At 40.8% G+C, this 19,718-nt stretch overlaps 1 long non-coding RNA gene across 1 annotated transcript; it reads left to right on the top strand.

Annotated features, from left to right (window-relative positions):
• The first annotated feature begins 717 nt into the window (after positions 1-717).
• LOC135966581 (uncharacterized) lies at positions 718-18,112 on the top strand. The gene is made up of 4 exons (XR_010580003.2): positions 718-862; positions 10,035-10,156; positions 13,080-13,826; positions 17,011-18,112. It is a non-coding gene; the product is annotated as an uncharacterized lncRNA (long non-coding RNA).
• The last annotated feature ends 1,606 nt before the right edge of the window (positions 18,113-19,718 follow it).

Raw genomic sequence — 19,718 nt, 5'->3', positions numbered from 1 at the left:
AGCTGTGAGTATTCACGTATATTTAACTAGATTATCCACTGGGGTTTTCTTGCATTGAGACAGTGAGTATACTTATTGAGTTTGTAACAGGAAGAATGTAAATGCTATGACTTGGTTGTTAAAGAGCACATCTAAAATATACAAAAATTATTTACGGTCTGTGAACTCCTATGGCAGCATCTGGCCCTAAGTTTTATAGATCAGTTAACACTAAAGTTTTGTGGTGTGTTGGGTTGTAGTAAGATGACCAATTTGTCCTGGTTTTCCTGGAACATTCTTGGATTTAGTACTGAAAATTCAATGCCCTCTAAGACCTTTCAGTCCCGGGAAAACCAGGGCAAATATTGCCATAATGGGCTGTGCTAAAATCCTTCCTACTTCACTAAATGAGCAAGGATTTAGGAGGGGTCAGTACTGGCCTTAAAATGACCTGTGTTTGAATGGGTGTGAATCACTTTATGATGCCTTCTATCACCCCTTGGAAGGAACCCTAAAATAAGCAGGGGACCAGCAATGGGACATTATCCCTGGGTGACTTTATCATCTCCTGGGGGCGCACTTTGCCATAAAACAGTCTTGGCAATCTCCCATCCAAAATAAGGTTTAATCTTTTTATTTGTTTCTGTGGACTCTGAGGACAAAGGTCAGGACCTCTCTATGAAGGTGGCTTGCAGCTGACACTAAACCACGTCCATGTTTGGTTCTGCCCTTCTCTAGGTCATAGGAGCACCCATGACAACACAGGAGTGGGTTCACTAGGTGGCCAGAGCCCTCCTGCACAGCCACAATATTCCGCAAGGGCAAAGAACACCTCTGTCACCTCGTATAACATTCGCTTGCTTCCTGGAGCCATTTGCTTGTGGTATGTAAAAAAAGTTTATGAGTCTAAACATGATTTGGAGCCATATATGAGAGCCATGGAGTTCTTGAATTTTGAAAGGACGGAGAGGAGAGATGTGGTGACGTTGATGCTTTGTGAACCTCTCACCTCCTACTGACTTGAGCAGCTTCCCTTTCATTTATCTTACATATTGAGCAACCACACCAGGTTTTCTCTAAAGATTGTGTTCTTTTTATTGCTGTAATGTTTTAAATAAACTAAACTAAAATAAAATAAAGGATACAGAATATTTACCTGCATAAATATATTTATAAATTCTTTAAACCACTTGAGTACCGAAATGATCCCACTATGCAAATCCTCAACGACATAAACATGGTATCTTTTTCTTTCATTTTCAAATACAGAATTCTCCTTCTCCCCCTTTTCTAAATGTAAAGTCTGAGAACTTTAACCATTAAGTTCAAATTCCAGCTGTGCATTTTCTAGCTTTATGATTGTGGCAAGTAAAAAGAAGCTATTTGAGCTTCTGTTTCCTTATGTATAATAAGAGTGCAATAGTATTGATCTTCTGGGTTCTGTGGGGATTAAATGAAATAATGCAATAAAGTACCTGGTATGTGGATAATTAACAAATAGTAGCTACTATTCTAGAAAACTGAGCACCAAACTTCACAATCATGCTTCGGCATACCTCTCTGGTCTAATCTCTCAATATCCTCCCACAGTTCATTTTATTTTGGTTTGGGTAGCCCTTAAATGTCTGGCAGAGACTTAAACGACTTCTAGAATAAATAATCGAGACATTTTCTGAAGCCTTGCTATGGGTTTGCAGAAGGGTGGCAGAGGATGCTTGAAGTGTGAACTTGTAATACCATGCTGCCCAAGCATCTCTTCTCTACCTGGGATATGCTGTTTCATTCACTGGTGGTCTCATTTCTCTTTTTCTTCACCTGAGTAATCTTTAGCTTTCCCCCAAAGTTCAGCTCAAATGTCGCCTACCTGGGAAAAATCTTCTCTTCCTCTCCTTTCAGTCTTGGGATTAGAGGCCCCTCCTCTGTGTTTGTCCACAAAACACATCATGGAGGACTGTAACCCTATGTTTAAGTATTTTACCCCTCACAAGACTAATGTAGCAAACATTTCATGCTGTCTTTATGGCCAGGGTACTCCCAGGTCCCTGGCTGGCCATGTTGCATACAGTGTGGCCCTACCTGCCCTTTATCTCCCACCTCTGCTTGAAACTGACTAGAGTAGTTACGAGTAGCTGACCCAGGGTCTTCTCTAGGAACCATAACCTATGACCTGTCACTGATGGCAGTGGCTTCAGTACGATTTGTGCATCAGTATTGCCACTGGAACTTAAAAAAATACAGATGCTGAGCTTTCCATCCTCAAAGATTCTGAGTCACTAAGTCAAGGATGGTTCCACGCACTGGTATTTTTTTAAAGCCCCTCAGGAGGTTCTGATAAGCAGCCACCTGTAAATGACTCTCTGAAGTAGCATGGAAAGAAGAACTGATTTCATTAGATTCTCTTTTTTAAAAAATATTTTTTAATTTAAAAAATTGTATTTACTCAGAAGCATTCAGCATGTCAACAAAACAGTGGCAACTTTTTTTTTCTTGCAATAACAGAGTGATGTTCAGTTAACAGAGCAGCAATTATTTCATATAGGCTGTGTCAGAGACAACTGAACATGAAAAAATGACCATCCCCATATATGATTAATTTGTGCTATGGACCAAGAAGAACCTGCTCTAAATTTCCATGCCATTTACACCCCCCATACTGTATCAGCCAAGGTTAGTGGCTATTGAAAATGCCAATAGTAGAGGGCTATCTAACTACACAATTGATAGCTTAACTACACAAAAAAAGACACTGTACAGTTTAAAAACAAATTTTACACAGCCTTACATTTCCTTTTTATTTTTCTTTAAAAGGAGTGAGTTGTATGGGAGGGTTAAATGATTTATAGACAAGGAAAAGAAACTGTGCTAAAACCAACTTATTCAACATCATCTTCTTCTTCACCATTTCTTCATTTTCCTCATCTTCCTATTCTTCCTTTATTGTCTTGCTTTTTTTTCAGCCTTCATGGCTCCCTTTTTTGCTGTATCAGGCTTTTCTGTAGCTCGGTATGCAGCAATATCCTTTTCACATATTTCCTTCGGCTTAGCAGCCTTCTTTTCATAAGGCTGCTTGCCATCTGCAGCAGTGTTATTAACGTCTCTCCCATTTCTTTGCTACGTCATCAATGGGTAGGCCAGGATGTTCTCCTTTGATCTTGATGATACTCAGAACAGAACAAGAAAAAGCCCAAAAGAGGCCTCTTGGGGGCACTGGTTTCCTTAAACTCCTCTTTTGTCTCCCCTTTAGGAGGGATTAGATTTTCGTTTGTCTTTCATAACAGGCCTTGTCTGCCTTTGCCATGTCTTCAAATTTTCCTTTCACTTTAGCAGACATGGTCTTCCACCTCCATGAGCACTCCTGAGACAACTCTGAGAAGCCAACTGAAGGAGCTGGATGCTGCTTCTTGTGCTTCCTCCCAGCAAGTCTGTACAGAGAATGCATATGATGACATGTTGCCTCATGACCTCTTAGGATCTCCTTTGCCCTTGTTTAACATTTTTTCCTTAGCCACTAACAGAGTGGCCCAGTGCCTGTCGACTCTCACTTTCCCCAGCACTATTTCTATGGAGCTCAATGTACTGCAATGGCCATGACAGTGGGAGTCAGATGCTGCCTCTCATTAGATTCTCTTTATTGGAAATTTGAACAGAAAAATATGGAATGAACTTTACAATGAACAGTGGAATGGGAAGTGAGGGAATTTCAAGGGAATGAAAGCTATGGAAAGTCAAAGGCATGTATCATCTTGAGTTACCAGGGGGCAGAAGAAGTTGGCCATTATAGAGAGAAGAATGGAAATGATGTGTAGAACGAAGCTGATACCATGAAAAAACGAGAGACAAAAGACAGATATAGAGTGTCTCAGAGGAAAACAGAAATAGAAAAAATAGAGGCAGAGAAAGAGAGAGAGACCGAGAGAGAAGCAGGCAGATGAAGAGATAGAGGTAGATAGAAACCTCACTCAGAACTGCCACCATCAGCTTAATCCCCCAAACTAGAAACCTCTGCAGACATCTCCCTTATCACCCACATCCAATGTTGTCAATTCCACCTTCCACAGATGTCTTCGAGGGCTAGGCAGGGTGGCTCATGCCTGTAATCCCAGCACTTTGGGAGGCTGAGGCAGGAGGATCACCTGAGGTCAGGAGTTCGAGACCAGCCTGGCCAACATGGTAAAACCCTGTCTCTACTAAAAATACAAAAAAAATAGCCGGGCATGGTGGCAGGCACCTGTAATTCCAGCTACTCAGGAGGTTGAGGCAGGAGAATAGCTTGAACATGGCAGGAGGCAGAGGTTGCAGTGAGATCGAGCCACTGCACTCCAGCTTGTAAGATAGAGAGACTCCATCTCAAAAAAAAAAAATAAAAAATAAAGAAAAATCACATCTTGGAAACATCTTTTTTTTTTTTTTTTTTTTTTTTTTTTTTTTTTTTTTTTTTAAGTCCTGCTGTCACTGCCATCCAGATCTTCATATCTTCATAAGTACTTGCTGGGACTATGGCAAAAACCTCACAGCTGGTCTCTCCCTGCCCCAGTCTATTTCCAGCACTGTTGCAGATCATACCATCTTACACTTTGGTAGCCAGGTCTTCGGGCCTGACGAAACCTGCCTCATCTCCTCTCCTGCGAGTGCTAGGCTCCTCCAGATCCCATTCTTCTGCCACAGCACATCAGGCCCTGACCTTTGTAAATGGGATTCCCTTGGCTTTCTCTTCTGCGTTGGGCAGTCTTCTATCCTGCCTTCAAAATCTGGCTCAAAAATACCTCAGTAATGCCTTTTCACCTCTTTCAGGCAGAGTTATCTTATGATAAAATTCCTACCTTTCCCATTACACCGTGAGCTTTTTTTTTTTTTAGTTATCTGTGAATTCCCAGGGCACAGCAAATGTGTGTTGTCATGAACTAAACTTGTGGAATTTCAGGTAATGAGGGAGCCAGGACACTACTGGGTGGGTGGCCAGCTCTTACGATCCTGCCCCCACCCTGTTCCCCAGAGCCAGTCCCTAGATTTTCAGGCTTTTGTCTTCATCCACGTTTATCCCGACATATCCTCTGAAAGCTCCAAACAAAATTTTCCCCACAGCTCCATGGTAACCTCAGCAGAGGCTCCTGGAGGTGACAGTTCTGGGATGCAAAGAAGGGCAAATGAAATAGGGCAGCTATTTGTCCATGTGAGTATTTGGACTTCCTTGACACACATAAGAGCAATTTCCTTCCTTTTTACTTTGAATCCTAAGAAAATGCCTCAATTAAAAAAAAAATTAATCTTGGAAAGAGAGGATGTGAATTAACTCACTTTCCATGACCTGAACCACTTAGAGCTTCCAACAAAGCTTTGGGGGGAAATCTGTATTTGATCAATGTTGAAACAATCACTCTGATACAGAAATGCATGCAAAAAGAGCAATTTCTGACCAGCTTTTATTTTGCATATTCTATTCCTTTTGACAGTGATGACAAATGGAATAAGATTTTTGTTCACTACAAGAAGCTCAGTAGCATGTACCAGGGCAATTAACTTGGAAATCTGTGAATAAGCATGATTCAGAGGCCTGTTGAACATCAACTTGAGGACTCTTGTGAATCCTGGTTGCTTCCATTGGCTGAAAAAATACTGTAAAATCTTGCATTTTGCAGTAAAAAAAATTCATTGTGGTTGTGACTCCTACTTGAGTCACATGGTATCAGATGGAAAATGAGTAGGAAGGAAAGGATCGCTGCCAACTAAAAGGAGAGAGTCTAGTCTGGACAGAGCATTTTGTAGGACACAGATTTGATAGTAAGCCAACTATTTTAAAAATCCTCATTCTTGCAAGCTAGCACATGACCTCTTTCCTAAGGGTGAGGAGACTCCAGAGGTACGTATTTGCCATCTGGAGTGGACTGTGCAATTCATCTAGAAACCTGCATCATTGAAATTAATCATCATGATGAACAAGGAGAGCATGCTGGGGCAGGGAGGTCAGTTTCACTTGATAAGAATAGAATGCACATTCTAGCTGGGAATGTGCTGACATTCATTGCATTCAGGAAAATTCTACACAAAGCCTCTCTCTCTGGAGAGGATTCCTGAGAAAGAGAAGGGCTCCCTGTGTGGCATAGAAATGAGAACCCCCTCAAAGCCCTGACTTTTGAAGGTGTCCAGAATCACAGTGATTCAATGCCATTGGATGCTGCTCTTTTTCTTCCTGGAAGGGAAGCATCAGTCCATCAATTCAAACCCTACGGGGTTTTCCTTGTTTGTCCTAATCATGTTAGAAGCAGAACGCCTAGTTAGTAATCAAGCACCAGTTGGAGATGCTTTTCCTACCAAACGTATGGTTTTAATTTTGAAGCTCTCCATTCATTGTTCTTTAGCACTATGAAGGGCTTGTAACCAGCTAACTGCTTCTCCTACTTTGGTCTGGGAAACTAAACACAAATCTGGCTTAAACTTCAGTTGGGCTAGGGTCAACTTTTGTTGATTGTTGTTAATGTTGTTACTTATTTTTGAAAGAGGCGTGGACAAAAAAAGGGCAAGAGTTGGAATGGTGTTTGAAGCCTGCTTGTGGTGTTTTGGGGAAACAGGAACATATCCCTAAAAAAGATATTTCCTTCAATATGGGAAAGAGTTCCTTATTGTTTCAATGGAGCTCTTGAAATCTGAAATGTTTAGGGAGCAGTAGAAATTTGATAGGGGATCATAGACTCAAGGGGATGAGAGAAGATTTGAAAAGACATCGAATATAACTCCTTGATTTAGTAAAACCATAATTTGTAGTTTTCCTCTGATGAGTCATGGCCAGGAAATAGATATTGTAGATGAGTCTAGGTCCTTGCACTTCTCAGCTTCTGTCATTTACAAATTCTACTTTGAAGTCTCTGAAGATGACAGCTGAATGTGCTTATGCAGAAGAAACGGCATCAAATAGAACTGGTTTAAAATCCCTAATTTGCTACTTAATTACTGTTTGAGCTTGCATAAGTTATTGAACCCTCTAACCCTCAATTTCCTCATCTATAAAATGGGATAATAATAACTACCCTGCAGGGATCATTTTAAAACTAAATTAGATGATGCCCTATGATATTTATATCTATATTCCTACTTTCCACCGTACATAGCACAAATTTTTTTAAATAAAATAAAAATAAAAATATAATCTATAATATTTAAATGTAAATTTAAGATAATGGATGTTGTTTTGCTGAAATTAAATGCATTTACGATGTGAATTTGAAAGTTATATGAAGGTTTGTTTGAGTTTAGTCAGCCTATATCATCAAATTCCACTGTGTAAGTGTCTGGAATTTAATCAGAACCCAAAGAGATCTCTCAGCCTGTTTGCCATGGCATAATGGGTTGCCAGGTGCTATTTCACCTCTGCTGAGACTGTTGCTTGGATCAAAGAGGGCTCTTGTTTGTCCAGCTCCCTATGAGACCAGGCAGGGTCACTGGTAACCCACCAGGGTGAGCTCAGCCAGAGGGAACCTGTGTCTTGGTGCTCCACTGTGAACAGTCTCATAGACACCCATACTTGAGTGGGCTTAGGGACGCATACCCTTCTAAAATCCACTGAGATCCACTAAGAAATCTTCAACAGAGGAGTTATGTGTTAACTTTATCTTTTAGAGGAATCATGTTGGCAGCAGCTTGAGAATAGGCTGGAGTGGCTAAGAATGACGAGGGAGTGGCAATTGGATCGTAGAAATACTTCAAACTCAGGCACCTGGCATTTAAAACACAGCACTTCCAAGCACCACCAGCTTTACCTGCTTTTATTTTCCAGTATGAAGCTTCTGCTCCTGCCAATATGTCTGTTGACCTTCCCTGAACTCACACTGGGTTTCCCTGCCTGTTCAGCTCATACTCATGTCTTTCTCTTCACTTACATATTCCCCTAGTCCTTATCAAAAATCCTAACCATTCTTTTAGGGTCTATCTTCTTCACTCAGTCTTTCTTAGTTTGTTCAAATTACCTAATATGATTCATAAATTACCTTGAATTGAGGTATTTATGTTCCATACTATGACTTGTCTCTTCCAGCAATTGGGTTCAAATGTGATGGCGGGCACACCTCTTGCACAAGTTGGTATTTTACCTGGTTTTAACTTATGATGGCTCATTGTTCAATGCTGGCACTCTATAATTTGCTGAATAAATAGATGACTAAATAAACCACCCATTGACTCATCTTATAGGCACCTCTATATAGCTGTAAGGGAATTATTTAGTAACTGCTTAAAATGTATCCAAATAGAATGTTTTACATTAGGTTCATAAGTGAAAAACAAGCTTGTCAGAGATCTTCAAATGAAGCTTATTTAATGAGTTTTTTTTTTAATCCTATACAATAATGGAAAACCACAGAAAGTGGATGTGATGGTAGTTTGAGAGCAACATTTTACTGGTTTATAAGAAAAGTAAAAAATAGAAGTGAACAATAAAAAGACTGAAATAATTTATCCTCCATATGTTTTGTTTTATGTTTGCTTTGCTTCTGGACAAGACACAAATGAAGTTGCAGAAAAAAGACAGCCCTTTTCGTTGGTAAGAACAGGGCACTGATTAGCAGCAATATATTGAAACTATATAAAGCAATGAGTTTAAAAGTACTTTAGGAAACCTGAGATCTTCAATCAAGGCTGCAACTGTAAGTTTTTTTAAAAGCCACAAAAGAAGCCAAGTCTTTAGTAAAAGGGCTGTTTTGAAACATTAAATTTTATTTTAATTTTTGTCCTAATTTATACCAAATCTTCAAAGTAATCAGGACTTAGTTACATCTTAGCTGTTATTCTTTTAATAATTTTTTTAAATAGAAAAGGCAGTTCTGATTAGTTAATGATCAAAATGTTTTTCAACTCTTCTATTATGACTCGGGAGATGGCAAACTATGTCCATCATTTTAATTTTATTTATTCCTAGTAAATTACTTTACAAAAATAAGGCATTAATATATATTTGGTGAATGAGTGAATGAATGAATAAAGAATGAAGAAATGATACTATCACTGAGTGACAGGTCTTTGAATGATGGGCTCAGATTCTCAAAGGAATTAAACAATCTTCATAGGCTCATGCTTGGAAATTCAATTTTTTAAAGGACAGAAAATGGCATAAAATCCTAGATGATCTTTTTTATTTATTTATTTTTTGAGATGGAGTCTTACTCTGTTGCCCAGGCTGGAGTGCAGTGGCACGATCTCGGCTCACTGCAACCTCCATCTCCCAGGTTCAACTGATTCTCCTGCCTCAGCCTCCGCAGTAGCTGGGATTATAGACGAGCACCACCACACCTGGCTAATTTTTTAAAAAATATTTTTGGTAGACACGGGGTTTCGCCATGTTGGCCAGGCTGATTTCAAACCCCTTACTGCAAGTGATCCACCTGCCTTGGCCTCCCAAAGTGCTGGGATTACAGGTTTGAGCCACTGAACCTGGCCCCTACATGATCTTATTCTCTGGGCATTAGGCCCCTGGTTCCAGGTCTGTCCCCACTCCTGACCTCTACCTCCTTTGTTCCTGCTTTAAGACTCCAGTCTTGCCATGGTTTCTTAGGCTTAGCTCTGTACCTGTGCTCCCAGATACCTCTGGTCCCAGCTCTAATCCACAGATACAATTTACCTATTGTTTGTCAATTGATTAAATTGTTAGATTAGTCTGACGGGAAATGTTGTTCACGTAAAGTCAATATCTTGTTGTATGCCAATTATTTATTCAGTTTGACAATTTTTTTCCCTTGCTATAAAAGTTGAGCTTAGAGGTCTTTAATTTTCAGAACCAAACCTTTTACCCTTTTATTACACAACCATTTTATGCTGGCTCTTTTCCCAGTGTCCTGGCATTTCCTTAGTTCCCCATGAAACGCTAAAGAGCTAAAGAGTAACAGATGTAACACAGCAAAGGGCTCAACCAATTCAGCAAGTACTCTGTGAAGTACGTCATACTCCTCACAAGTTTGAACACAGCTTCTTTACAAGCACTCTACCGTTCGTCTCTTGCTCTCTTTCTGGGGCTCTGTCCCTATCTCTAGTTCATAGTCTGGTACTATCATTTTTTCTTTTTTCTTTTTCAGATGGAGTCTCCCTCTGTCACTCAGGCTGGAGTGCAGTGGCATGATCTCGGCTCACTGCAGCCTCCATCTCCCGGGTTCAAGTGATCCTCCTGCCTCAGCCTCCCAAGTAGCTGGGATTACAGGTGCCTGCCACCGTGCCCTGCTAACATATGTATTTTTAGTAGAGACGGAGTTTCACCATGGTGGCCATGGTTGGCCAGGCTGTTCTCGATCTCCTGACCTCAGGTGATCCGCCTGCCTTTGCCTCCCAAAGTGCTGGGATTACAGGCATGAGCCACCATATCTGGCCCACAGTTTGGTACTATCTTACATTGTATCAAGGGTACAAAGATACGACTAGATCTAGTGACGTATGTGGGCTTTGCTCAATAATGTCTTTTATAGACAGGGGAAGAGGCCACTGAAAGCTTCAGGCCTACATGGTTTTTACCTTACACAATTCCCACAGAGAGAGAGTCAGAGAGACTAGGTCCTACCACCAGTCCAAAAGTATGAGTCACTGTAGGAATAAAGTGCTAGACTGAGACTTCTGGTTCCTTGACAACAAAGATCAAAGTGAAGTAGGTATCCAGCAGCCATTCTGGATAATTCTAGTGTCTTACTCTCAGATATTATAAAATTCACTTTGAGAATGTGAATTAGCCATATACTTGAACATAAGAAGAAAATATATCCAGGAACAAGGTTATTATAAAGACCAACACCCAGGGCTGAGAAACCAAGTGTTTCAGCTGTGCTATTGAATAAATTCCATCAGGTGAATAAATAAGCCTGAAACAATAGCCCTTTCTGAGCCGGAGTTTACACAATACAGTACACAGCAAAGGTGAAAGACTCTCCGCAGGACGACTCTTTAGGAGTTTTCTCCTGTGTTGGCCTTGTCTTGTCAAGGTGTTCTCAGTGGTAACCCAACCTTGAGTTTTGCACAGGCAACATTTACAAGAGTTAATTGCCTCCCACCAGATAGCATTTACTCCACTGGTTATCTCCAAAGGAAAGAGCAACACTGTGTTGGAAGCTCGTGTTTAAGGAATTAAGTAGGGCACAAGTACAGCCAACTAAAACAGATTCAGTGCTCTGGCAGTATTGCAGAGAAGACAACAAAGTCAGTGTGGTTCCTACTACTTGGCCCTTTGCCTTAAATGAAGTGTTAGATTCCCTATCTAGAGATTCTGCCCTTTGCTGGAAAGACCAATTGACTGGATGATCTAATCATGTTGCTCCCTTTGCCAACCTGTATGTAATCCATTGTTATCATTATTAAGCAACATCCACTGGAATTCTCTGGGAATGGTATAGGAAGTTAGAAATACAAACAGAGGGAACACAGCTTTCCCCTATGATGTCAGCTTCTGTTTTAGCCTAAATACTTTTAGAGGATATCCCAGTTAAGCCAGACATCTTGTTTACAATGGGGCAGTATTGCAGAGTGTGGGTGAGAGGACAATGCGTTCACAGTACAAGCTACCACTGTGCAGTTGGTTCTGTCAAAGTCTCATGTTACAGCTGATTAACTGGCTGCTTCTGACAGGGCCAAACATGACAAGCTTGTCCACCCTGAGAGAATCTGCAGACTGAATGCCATCTAAAAGGGAGCCTAAATAGACAGCTCTTTGATACATTACCATGGATCTTTTTGTCCCTGATTTTTATTAATCTTTTATATAGAGAGAGCAGCACTTGACACCGATGACTACTGCCCTTGTGATTTCCTCGTGGGTTTTTCTAAACCTTGGAGCAATGAGGAAGTGAATGCAGAGTCTATGCCTTTATATGGGAAGTGAATTGGATTATTAGAGAAAATTCTCTGGAAAAACCAACCAACCAACTAGCAAGCAGTGATGGCTCTAGAATTTCCATAAAGGACTTAAACGGGACAACTTTTTCGGGACAGCCAGGGAATTTGTCTTAAAGTTGTATAGCAAAGAAACCACCTTTACCTAGATAACATGGGGTGGTATGGTGGGTATTGGAGACAGGGAAGAGACCTCTGAGCTATCTGTTGTCATCACCACCCTGTGTAAGTTTGACATACCCAAATACTTAAGGAACAAAGGCTTTATCTAAATTACAACTAAATACCCAGGTATGAATCCAATGTCACCATTCAGGTGCTCAGGTTAAACAAAGACAGGAATAAATCCTCACAATCCTTTCACGTGAGCACTATTGCTTGCATCCTCTCTTCTTCCACATCCGTCCTGGTATAAAGTAAGACTGATACACTTGCCATAGCCATAGAGCAAGTTGGTAAGGGTCTACTTTATTAATCCTATAAACCTTGTGACATCTCAGGACAAGTGATTATACAATCACAGATGCCAAAAGGCTGGAGACTAAAACTGGTCTTGTTTAAATGTGAAAGGCACTCTCTCACAGATAAACTCAAAAGAAGCTTTGGTTTTTAGTCGCGCCACGAGTTGGCTTTCACGTGAGAATAGTGCCCTCTGGTGCTTTTTTAAGTTCCTGCCTCCAAAACTGGCTAAGGAAAAGAAGCCCTTTGCAATTTGACCAACTTTAACAAGTTATGGGAAAGGACGGACTGTTGTTAAAATAGTACTTTGCTTTTCCATTTTAAAACTGTGTTCTATGTTGTAAGACTATTCCCCATTGCTCTCATGTAGCATAAAACAAAGAATTTGTACTCCACCCGGAAAGATTAATGGAAGCAATAGTCAAATGGAAAACACGCATTTATTCCAGCTCCTCAACAATGATGTGACTCTGTGAAGCCAAACAATTCTCAAGAGAAGGAAGATACCAACCCTTCATTTTTAAGATTGAGTTCATTATTTTTACACTGAGTGAAGCTACAGACATAGGTTCATCTTCTGTGGAATGATCTAATTTAGTACAGTTTGATTTCCCTTAGTTTTTGGACTGCACATCCACTGGTCATCTCTACATATGGAAGAAAGAATGTTCTATTCTTCTAATGACAGATTTTCTACAATTTGGGTATTTGTTTCAAGTGGTTATTTTCTTTGGATATATATATATATATAATTATAATTATCTTTTTTTTTTTTTTTTTTTTTGCTATAGCAAGGAATTCCAAGCTGATGATGATCAGATAAAGCCTTTTTCTGGAAAGATTTATTACAACCCTCACTGTCTCCAGATAAGGATCCTGGCCTGCAATTTTGCGGATGAATCTATTGCCCCAACCAGTTACAGGTTGCCTCATTCCTTTTTTTTTTTTTTGGTGGGGGGGTTATTATATGTCCGGAGCTGCATGCCCCGGCCATAGTGAATAATAACTGACGATTAAAAACGCCTGAGCTCTATTCATTTCCACCTTCTACCTCCTCCCTAGATTTACCTTTTTCCCTGTATTAATACCTCATAAAAGATGGCGCTCTTCCTGCTTCTTCTTCACCCATTTTTCCCGCGCCCGTGAAAATTACTACCTGACAGCGCAGGTGCAACATGACGTTCGACCAGAGAAACCAATACCTATCTGGCCACGCCTCCACTATGAGATCATTTTCGCCTTGGCCCAACTCCTTCCCCTCCAAGTGTATATAAGGCACTGCATTACCGCCATTAAACGAGACTTGATCAGAGCACTGTCTTGTCTCCATTTCTCGTTATCTCTTGTTCCCCAAATTCCCACCCCCTCCTCCAGGGCCTGCTTCGACTATCCCGCGGGCCGGGATACGTGGCGCCCGAACAGGGACCTGGAAACGAGGGACTCCGTGAGGAAGAGGACGCCAAAGGACGGTCGACCGCTAACAAAGACAAAAGGAATTAAACCGATCACCGCGGGAACCTGCCGCGTCTGAATCGAAGGTAAGTGACGCGTCCGAAATGGGACAAGAATTAAGTCAACATCAAATATATGTAGGACAATTAAAAGAGGCTTTAAAGATACGAGGAGTAAAGGTTAAAGGTAATGACTTGTTTAAATTTTTTGATTTTGTAAAAGATACTTGCCCTTGGTTCCCACAGGAAGGAACTATTGATATCAAAATATGGCATAGAGTAGGGGATTGTCTTCAGGACTATTATAATACTTTTGGGCCAGAAAAAATTCCTGTGACCGTTTTCTCTTATTGGAACCTCATTAGAGATTTAATAGATAGGAAGGAGGTTGATCCGCAAGTCATGGCTGCGGTCGCTCAGACAGAGCATATTTTAAAGGTGAGCTCCCGTTCTAACCTTGCAAAGCCTCCGCAAGATACGGAGGAGGGTCTCATTTCCCTCGAGGGTGATCGTGGGAGTGGATCCCAGTGGATGTGCGGATGGCTGGGCGGGTCTTGCATGTTTGCAGTTTTTGTAAATTTGTCGAGTACCATCTGAAAATAATTATTACTATTCAGTGATTCTCAAGCTTTCTCAATTTTGGCAGTGTATATGAACCACCTGAAGATTGTATTTTAATTGGTTAAAACAATGGTTCTCATTGAGTTTCAGCCTTCAGTGTGCATGAAACTCACCTGGGAGGCTTGTTCAATCACAGCTTGCAGAGCTCTGCCCTCCAAGTTTCTGATTTGCTGCGTCTGGGGTGCAGACCATTATTTACTTATCTACCATGTACCCAGGTGATGAGGTTTTTGGTCTTGTAGGCATGCTTTGCGTTTACAAGATTTAAGAGCAGTAAATATCACTATGATCCTTATGGGTGCCTTACAACCAGGATTACCTTCACCGGTTGCGATTCCTCAAAAATATTTTAAAATCATTATTGACCTTAAAGATTGCTTTTTTACAATTCCCCTTCATCCTGCTGACCAAAAAAGATTTGCCTTTAGTCTTCCATCTACAAATTTTAAACAACCAATGAAACGCTATCAATGGAAAGTCTTACCTCAGGGTATGGCTAATAGTCCTACCTTGTGTCAAAAATATGTAGCTGCTGCTATAGAGCCAGTCAGAAAAACGTGGGCACAAATGTATATTATACATTATATGGATGATATTTTAATAGCAGGAGAAATTGGCGAACAAGTCTTACAGTGCTTTGCTCAACTCAAACAAGAGTTAGCAGCAGCTGGACTACAAATAGCCCCAGAAAAGGTACAATTACAAGATCCATACACCTATCTTGGTTTTCAAATTAATGGACCCAAAATCATTAATCAAAAGGCCGTTATATGTCGTGATCATTTAAAAACTTTAAATGATTTCCAAAAATTACTGGGAGACATAAATTGGCTTCGGCCGTACTTAAAACTCACTACAGGAGAGTTAAAACCTCTTTTCGATATATTAAAAGGAGACTCTAATCCAAAATCTCCCAGGTCCATTACTAAAGAAGCATTAATGGCACTCCAACAGGTAGAACATGCCATTGCAACACAATTTGTTACCAGTATTGACTATTCTCAGCCATTAATATTCCTTATTTTTAACACAACAATAACCCCTACTGGCCTATTTTGGCAGAACAATCCCATTATGTGGGTACACCTGCCCTCCTCCCCTAAAAAGGTTTTGTTGCCTTATTATGATGCCATAGCTGATCTAATTATCTTGGGAAGAGAAAACAGTAGAAAATACTTTGGAAAAGAACCCTCTACCATTATACAGCCCTACACTCAATCACACATTCATTGGCTATTACAAAATACGGAAGCCTGGCCAATTGCTTGCGCTTCTTACACTGGCTCAATTGACCACCATTACCCACCTAACAAACTCATTCAATTTTGCAAACTTCATGCGTTTGTGTTTCCCCATATTACCAGCAAAGAACCTCTCAATGACTCATTATTAATTTTCACTGATGGATCTTCCACAGGACTTGCCGCTTACACTTACAATAATGTAGTCGTTAAATTCCAGACCACTTATACATCAGCTCAGCTGGTCGAATTGCAAGCTATAATTGCAGCACTATCAGCTTTTCCTTGTCAGCCACTTAACATTTATACAGACAGCACCTACCTGGCTCATTCAATACCCCTCTTAGAGACCGTGCCTCAAATTAAACATATTTCAGACACAGCTGACCTATTTTTACAATGTCAACAACTTATTCGAAAAAGGACTACTCCCTTTTTTCTTGGGCATATTAGAGCACATTCAGGATTACCGGGACCTTTAACACAAGGTAACACAACAGCTGACGCGGCAACAAAAATCATAGCCACAGTCACTACAGACAATTTGCAACAAGCACAAAAAGCACATGCCTTGCATCATTTAAACGCCCAAACCTTAAGACTCATGTTTAAACTTACCAGAGAACAAGCTCGACAAATAGTTAAACAATGCGCCAACTGCATAACGTATTTGCCTGTTCCCTATCTAGGAGTTAACCCCCGAGGACTCATCCCCAACGAAATTTGGCAAATGGACATTACTCACCATTTAGAATTCGGTCAGCTAAAATATATCCATGTATGCATAGACACCTATAGTGGATTCATCAGTGCAACTCTCCAAACAGGAGAGGCCACCAAACATGTCATAGCTCATTTATTGCATTGCTTTTCTATTTTAGGAATACCCAAACAAATCAAAATAGACAATGGCCCTGGTTATATAGCCAAAACCTTTTTACAATTCTGTAATACCCTACAAATTAAACATACCACAGGTATTCCCTACAATCCCCAAGGACAAGGTATAGTAGAAAGAGCTCATCTGTCTTTAAAAACTGTTATCACAAAATTAAAAGGGGGGAGCTGGTACCCCGTGAAGGGTACCCCTAGAAACATACTCAATCATGCCCTGTTTATCCTTAATTTTTTAAATTTGGACAGTCATGGAAAATCGGCTGCCGATCGTTTCTGGCATCCTGAATCTCAAAAACAGTTTGCAATGGTAAAATGGAAAGATCCACTTGATAATTCATGGCATGGCCCCGATTCAGTTTTAATTTGGGGAAGAGGCTCAGTATGCATCTTCTCACAAAAAATGATGCAGCCAGATGGCTGCCTGAAAGATTGGTAAGACAAATAAATCATAACCATTGTCAGTCCAGGGAAGATAAATCTCCCTGAGAAGTTCTTTCCTTTTTGTTTTTCAGAAAATGAAGCCTAACATGAGATTCCTTTGGAGAATAATCGTTCTATATAACATAGTGACAGTTTATGCAGGTTTTGGTGACCCTCGTAAGGCAAGAGAATTATTACGAAAACAATACGGCCAGCCTTGTGATTGCAGAGGGGGACAGGTATCTGAACCTCCGTCAGACAGAATCACCCAGGTGACTTGCTCGGGCAAGACAGCTTACCTAATGCCAGACCAGTCATGGAAATGAAAAGTGCTGTTTTTACACCAACAAATCCGGAATCGTCAGAGATAAGATAAAGACTTTACAGGAAGAACTAGAAGAGCGCAGAAAAGGTCTGGTCGCTAATCCCTTGTGGACTGGACTCGATGGACTTCTCCCCTATCTCCTGCCATTTCTTGGTCCTTTACTTACTCTTCTACTCTTTCTCACTCTCGGGCCTATAATCTTTAATAAGCTTATGGCATTCGTCAGACAACAAATCGAGGCCTTCCAGGCCAAACCTATACAGGTCCATTATCATCGCCTTGAGATGACTGAAAATGGTGAGTCTTATTTGCCTTAATAAGACCACCTCTCCTGTGTGCTGAACTGGACAGTCAATGACGGGTAAGAGGACACTATCTCCATCGGAGCCTAAGACAGGCGGGCCGCCCTTGCTGCTGCCTTATCCCATGACGGGCCTAGAAGGTGGGGGTGAGTTGACCCAACCTAAGACAGGCGCAGTTCCCGAGGGGTCGTTTTCTCATCATAAAATAATTAAAAGGGGGACCTGTCCGGAGCTGCACGCCCCGGCCATAGCGAATAATAACTGACGATTAAAAACGCCTGAGCTCTATTCATTTCCACCTTCTACCTCCTCCCTAGATTTACCTTTTTCCCTGTATTAATACCTCATAAAAGATGGCGCTCTTCCTGCTGCTTCTTCACCCATTTTTCCCGTGCCCGCGAAAATTACTACCTGACAGTGCAGGTGCAACATGACGTTCGACCAGAGAAACCAATACCTATCTGGCCACGCCTCCACTATGAGATCATTTTCGCCTTGGCCCAACCCCTTCCCCTCCAAGTGTATATAAGGCACTGCATTACCGCCATTAAACGAGACTTGATCAGAGCACTGTCTTGTCTCCATTTCTCATATCTCTTGTTCCCCAAATTCCCACCCCCTCCTCCAGGGCCTGCTTCGACTATCCCGCGGGACAGGATAATTATACTTTAAGTTCTAGGGTACATGTGCACAATGTGCAGGTTCATTACATACGTATACATGTGCCATGTTGGTGTGCTGCACCCATTAACTCGTCATTTACATTAGGTATATCTCCTAATGCTATCCCTCCCTCCTCCCCCCTCCCCCCACTCCACGACAGGCCCTGGTGTGTGATGTTCCCCGTCCTATGTCCAAGTGTTCTCATTGTTCAATTCCTACCTATGAGTGAGAACATGCGGTGTTTGGATTTTTGGCCTTGCGATAGTTTGCTGAGAATGATGGTTTCCAGCTTCATCCATGTCCCTACAAAGGACATGAACTCACCCTTTTTTATGGTTGCATAGTATTGCATAGTGTATATGTGCCACATTTTCTTAATCCAGTCTATGATTGATGGACATTTGGGTTGGTTCAAGTCTTTGCTATTGTGAATAGTGCCACAATACACATGTGTGTGCATGTGTCTTTATAGCAGCCTGATTTTTAATCCTTTGGGTATATACCCAGTAATGGGATGGCTGGGTCAAATGGTATTTTTAGTTCTAGATCCTTGAGGAATCGCCATACTGTCTTCCAAAATGGTTGAACTAGTTTACAGTCCCACCAATAGTGTAAAAGTGTTCCTATTTCTCCACATCCTCTCCAGCATCTGTTGTTTCCTGACATTTTAATGATTGCCATTCTAACTGGCATGAGATGGTATCTCATTGTGGTTTTGATTTGCATTTCTCTGATGACTAGTGATGATGAGCATTTTTTCATGTCTGTTGGCTGCATAAACGTCTTCTTTTGAGAAGTGTCTGTTCATATCCTTTGCCCACTTTTTGATGAGGCTGTTTTATTTTTCTTATAGATTTGTTTAAGTTCTTTGTAGATTCTGGATATTAGCCCTTTGTCAGATGAGTAAATTGCAAAAATTTTCTTCTATTCCATAGGTTGCCTGTTCACTCTGATGGTAGTTTCTTTTGATGTGCAGAAGCTGTTTAGTTTAATTAGATCCCATTTGTCAATTTTGGCTTTTCTTGCCATTGCTTTTGGTGTTTTAGTCATGAAGTTCTTGCCCATGCCTATGTCCAGAATGGTATAGCCTAGGTTTTCTTCTAGGGTTTTTATGGTTTTACGTCTAACATTTAAGTCTTTAATGCATCTTGAATTAATTTTTGTATAAGGTGTAAAGAAGGGATCCAGTGTCAGCTTTCTGCGTATGGGTAGCCAGTTTTCCCAGCACCATTTATTAAATAGGGAATCCTTTCCCCATTTCTTGTTTTTGTCAGGTTTGTCAAAGATCAGATGGTTGTAGATGTGTGGTGTTATTTCTAAGGCCTCTGTTCTGTTTCATTGGTCTGTCTCTGCTTTGGTACCAGTACCATGCTGTTTTGGTTACTGTAGCCTTGTAGTATAGTTTGAAGTCAGGTAGTGTGATGCCTCAAGCTTTGTTCATTTTGCTTAGGATTGTCTTGACAATGTGGGCTCATTTTTGGTTCCATAAGAACTTTAGAGTAGTTTTTTT

This window comes from Macaca fascicularis, chromosome 12, assembly GCF_037993035.2.
Source record: "Macaca fascicularis isolate 582-1 chromosome 12, T2T-MFA8v1.1".
NCBI classification, from domain to species: domain Eukaryota; kingdom Metazoa; phylum Chordata; class Mammalia; order Primates; family Cercopithecidae; genus Macaca; species Macaca fascicularis.
Note: the sequence above shows the minus strand (reverse complement) of the source record. Positions and strands in the feature narration are given on the sequence as shown.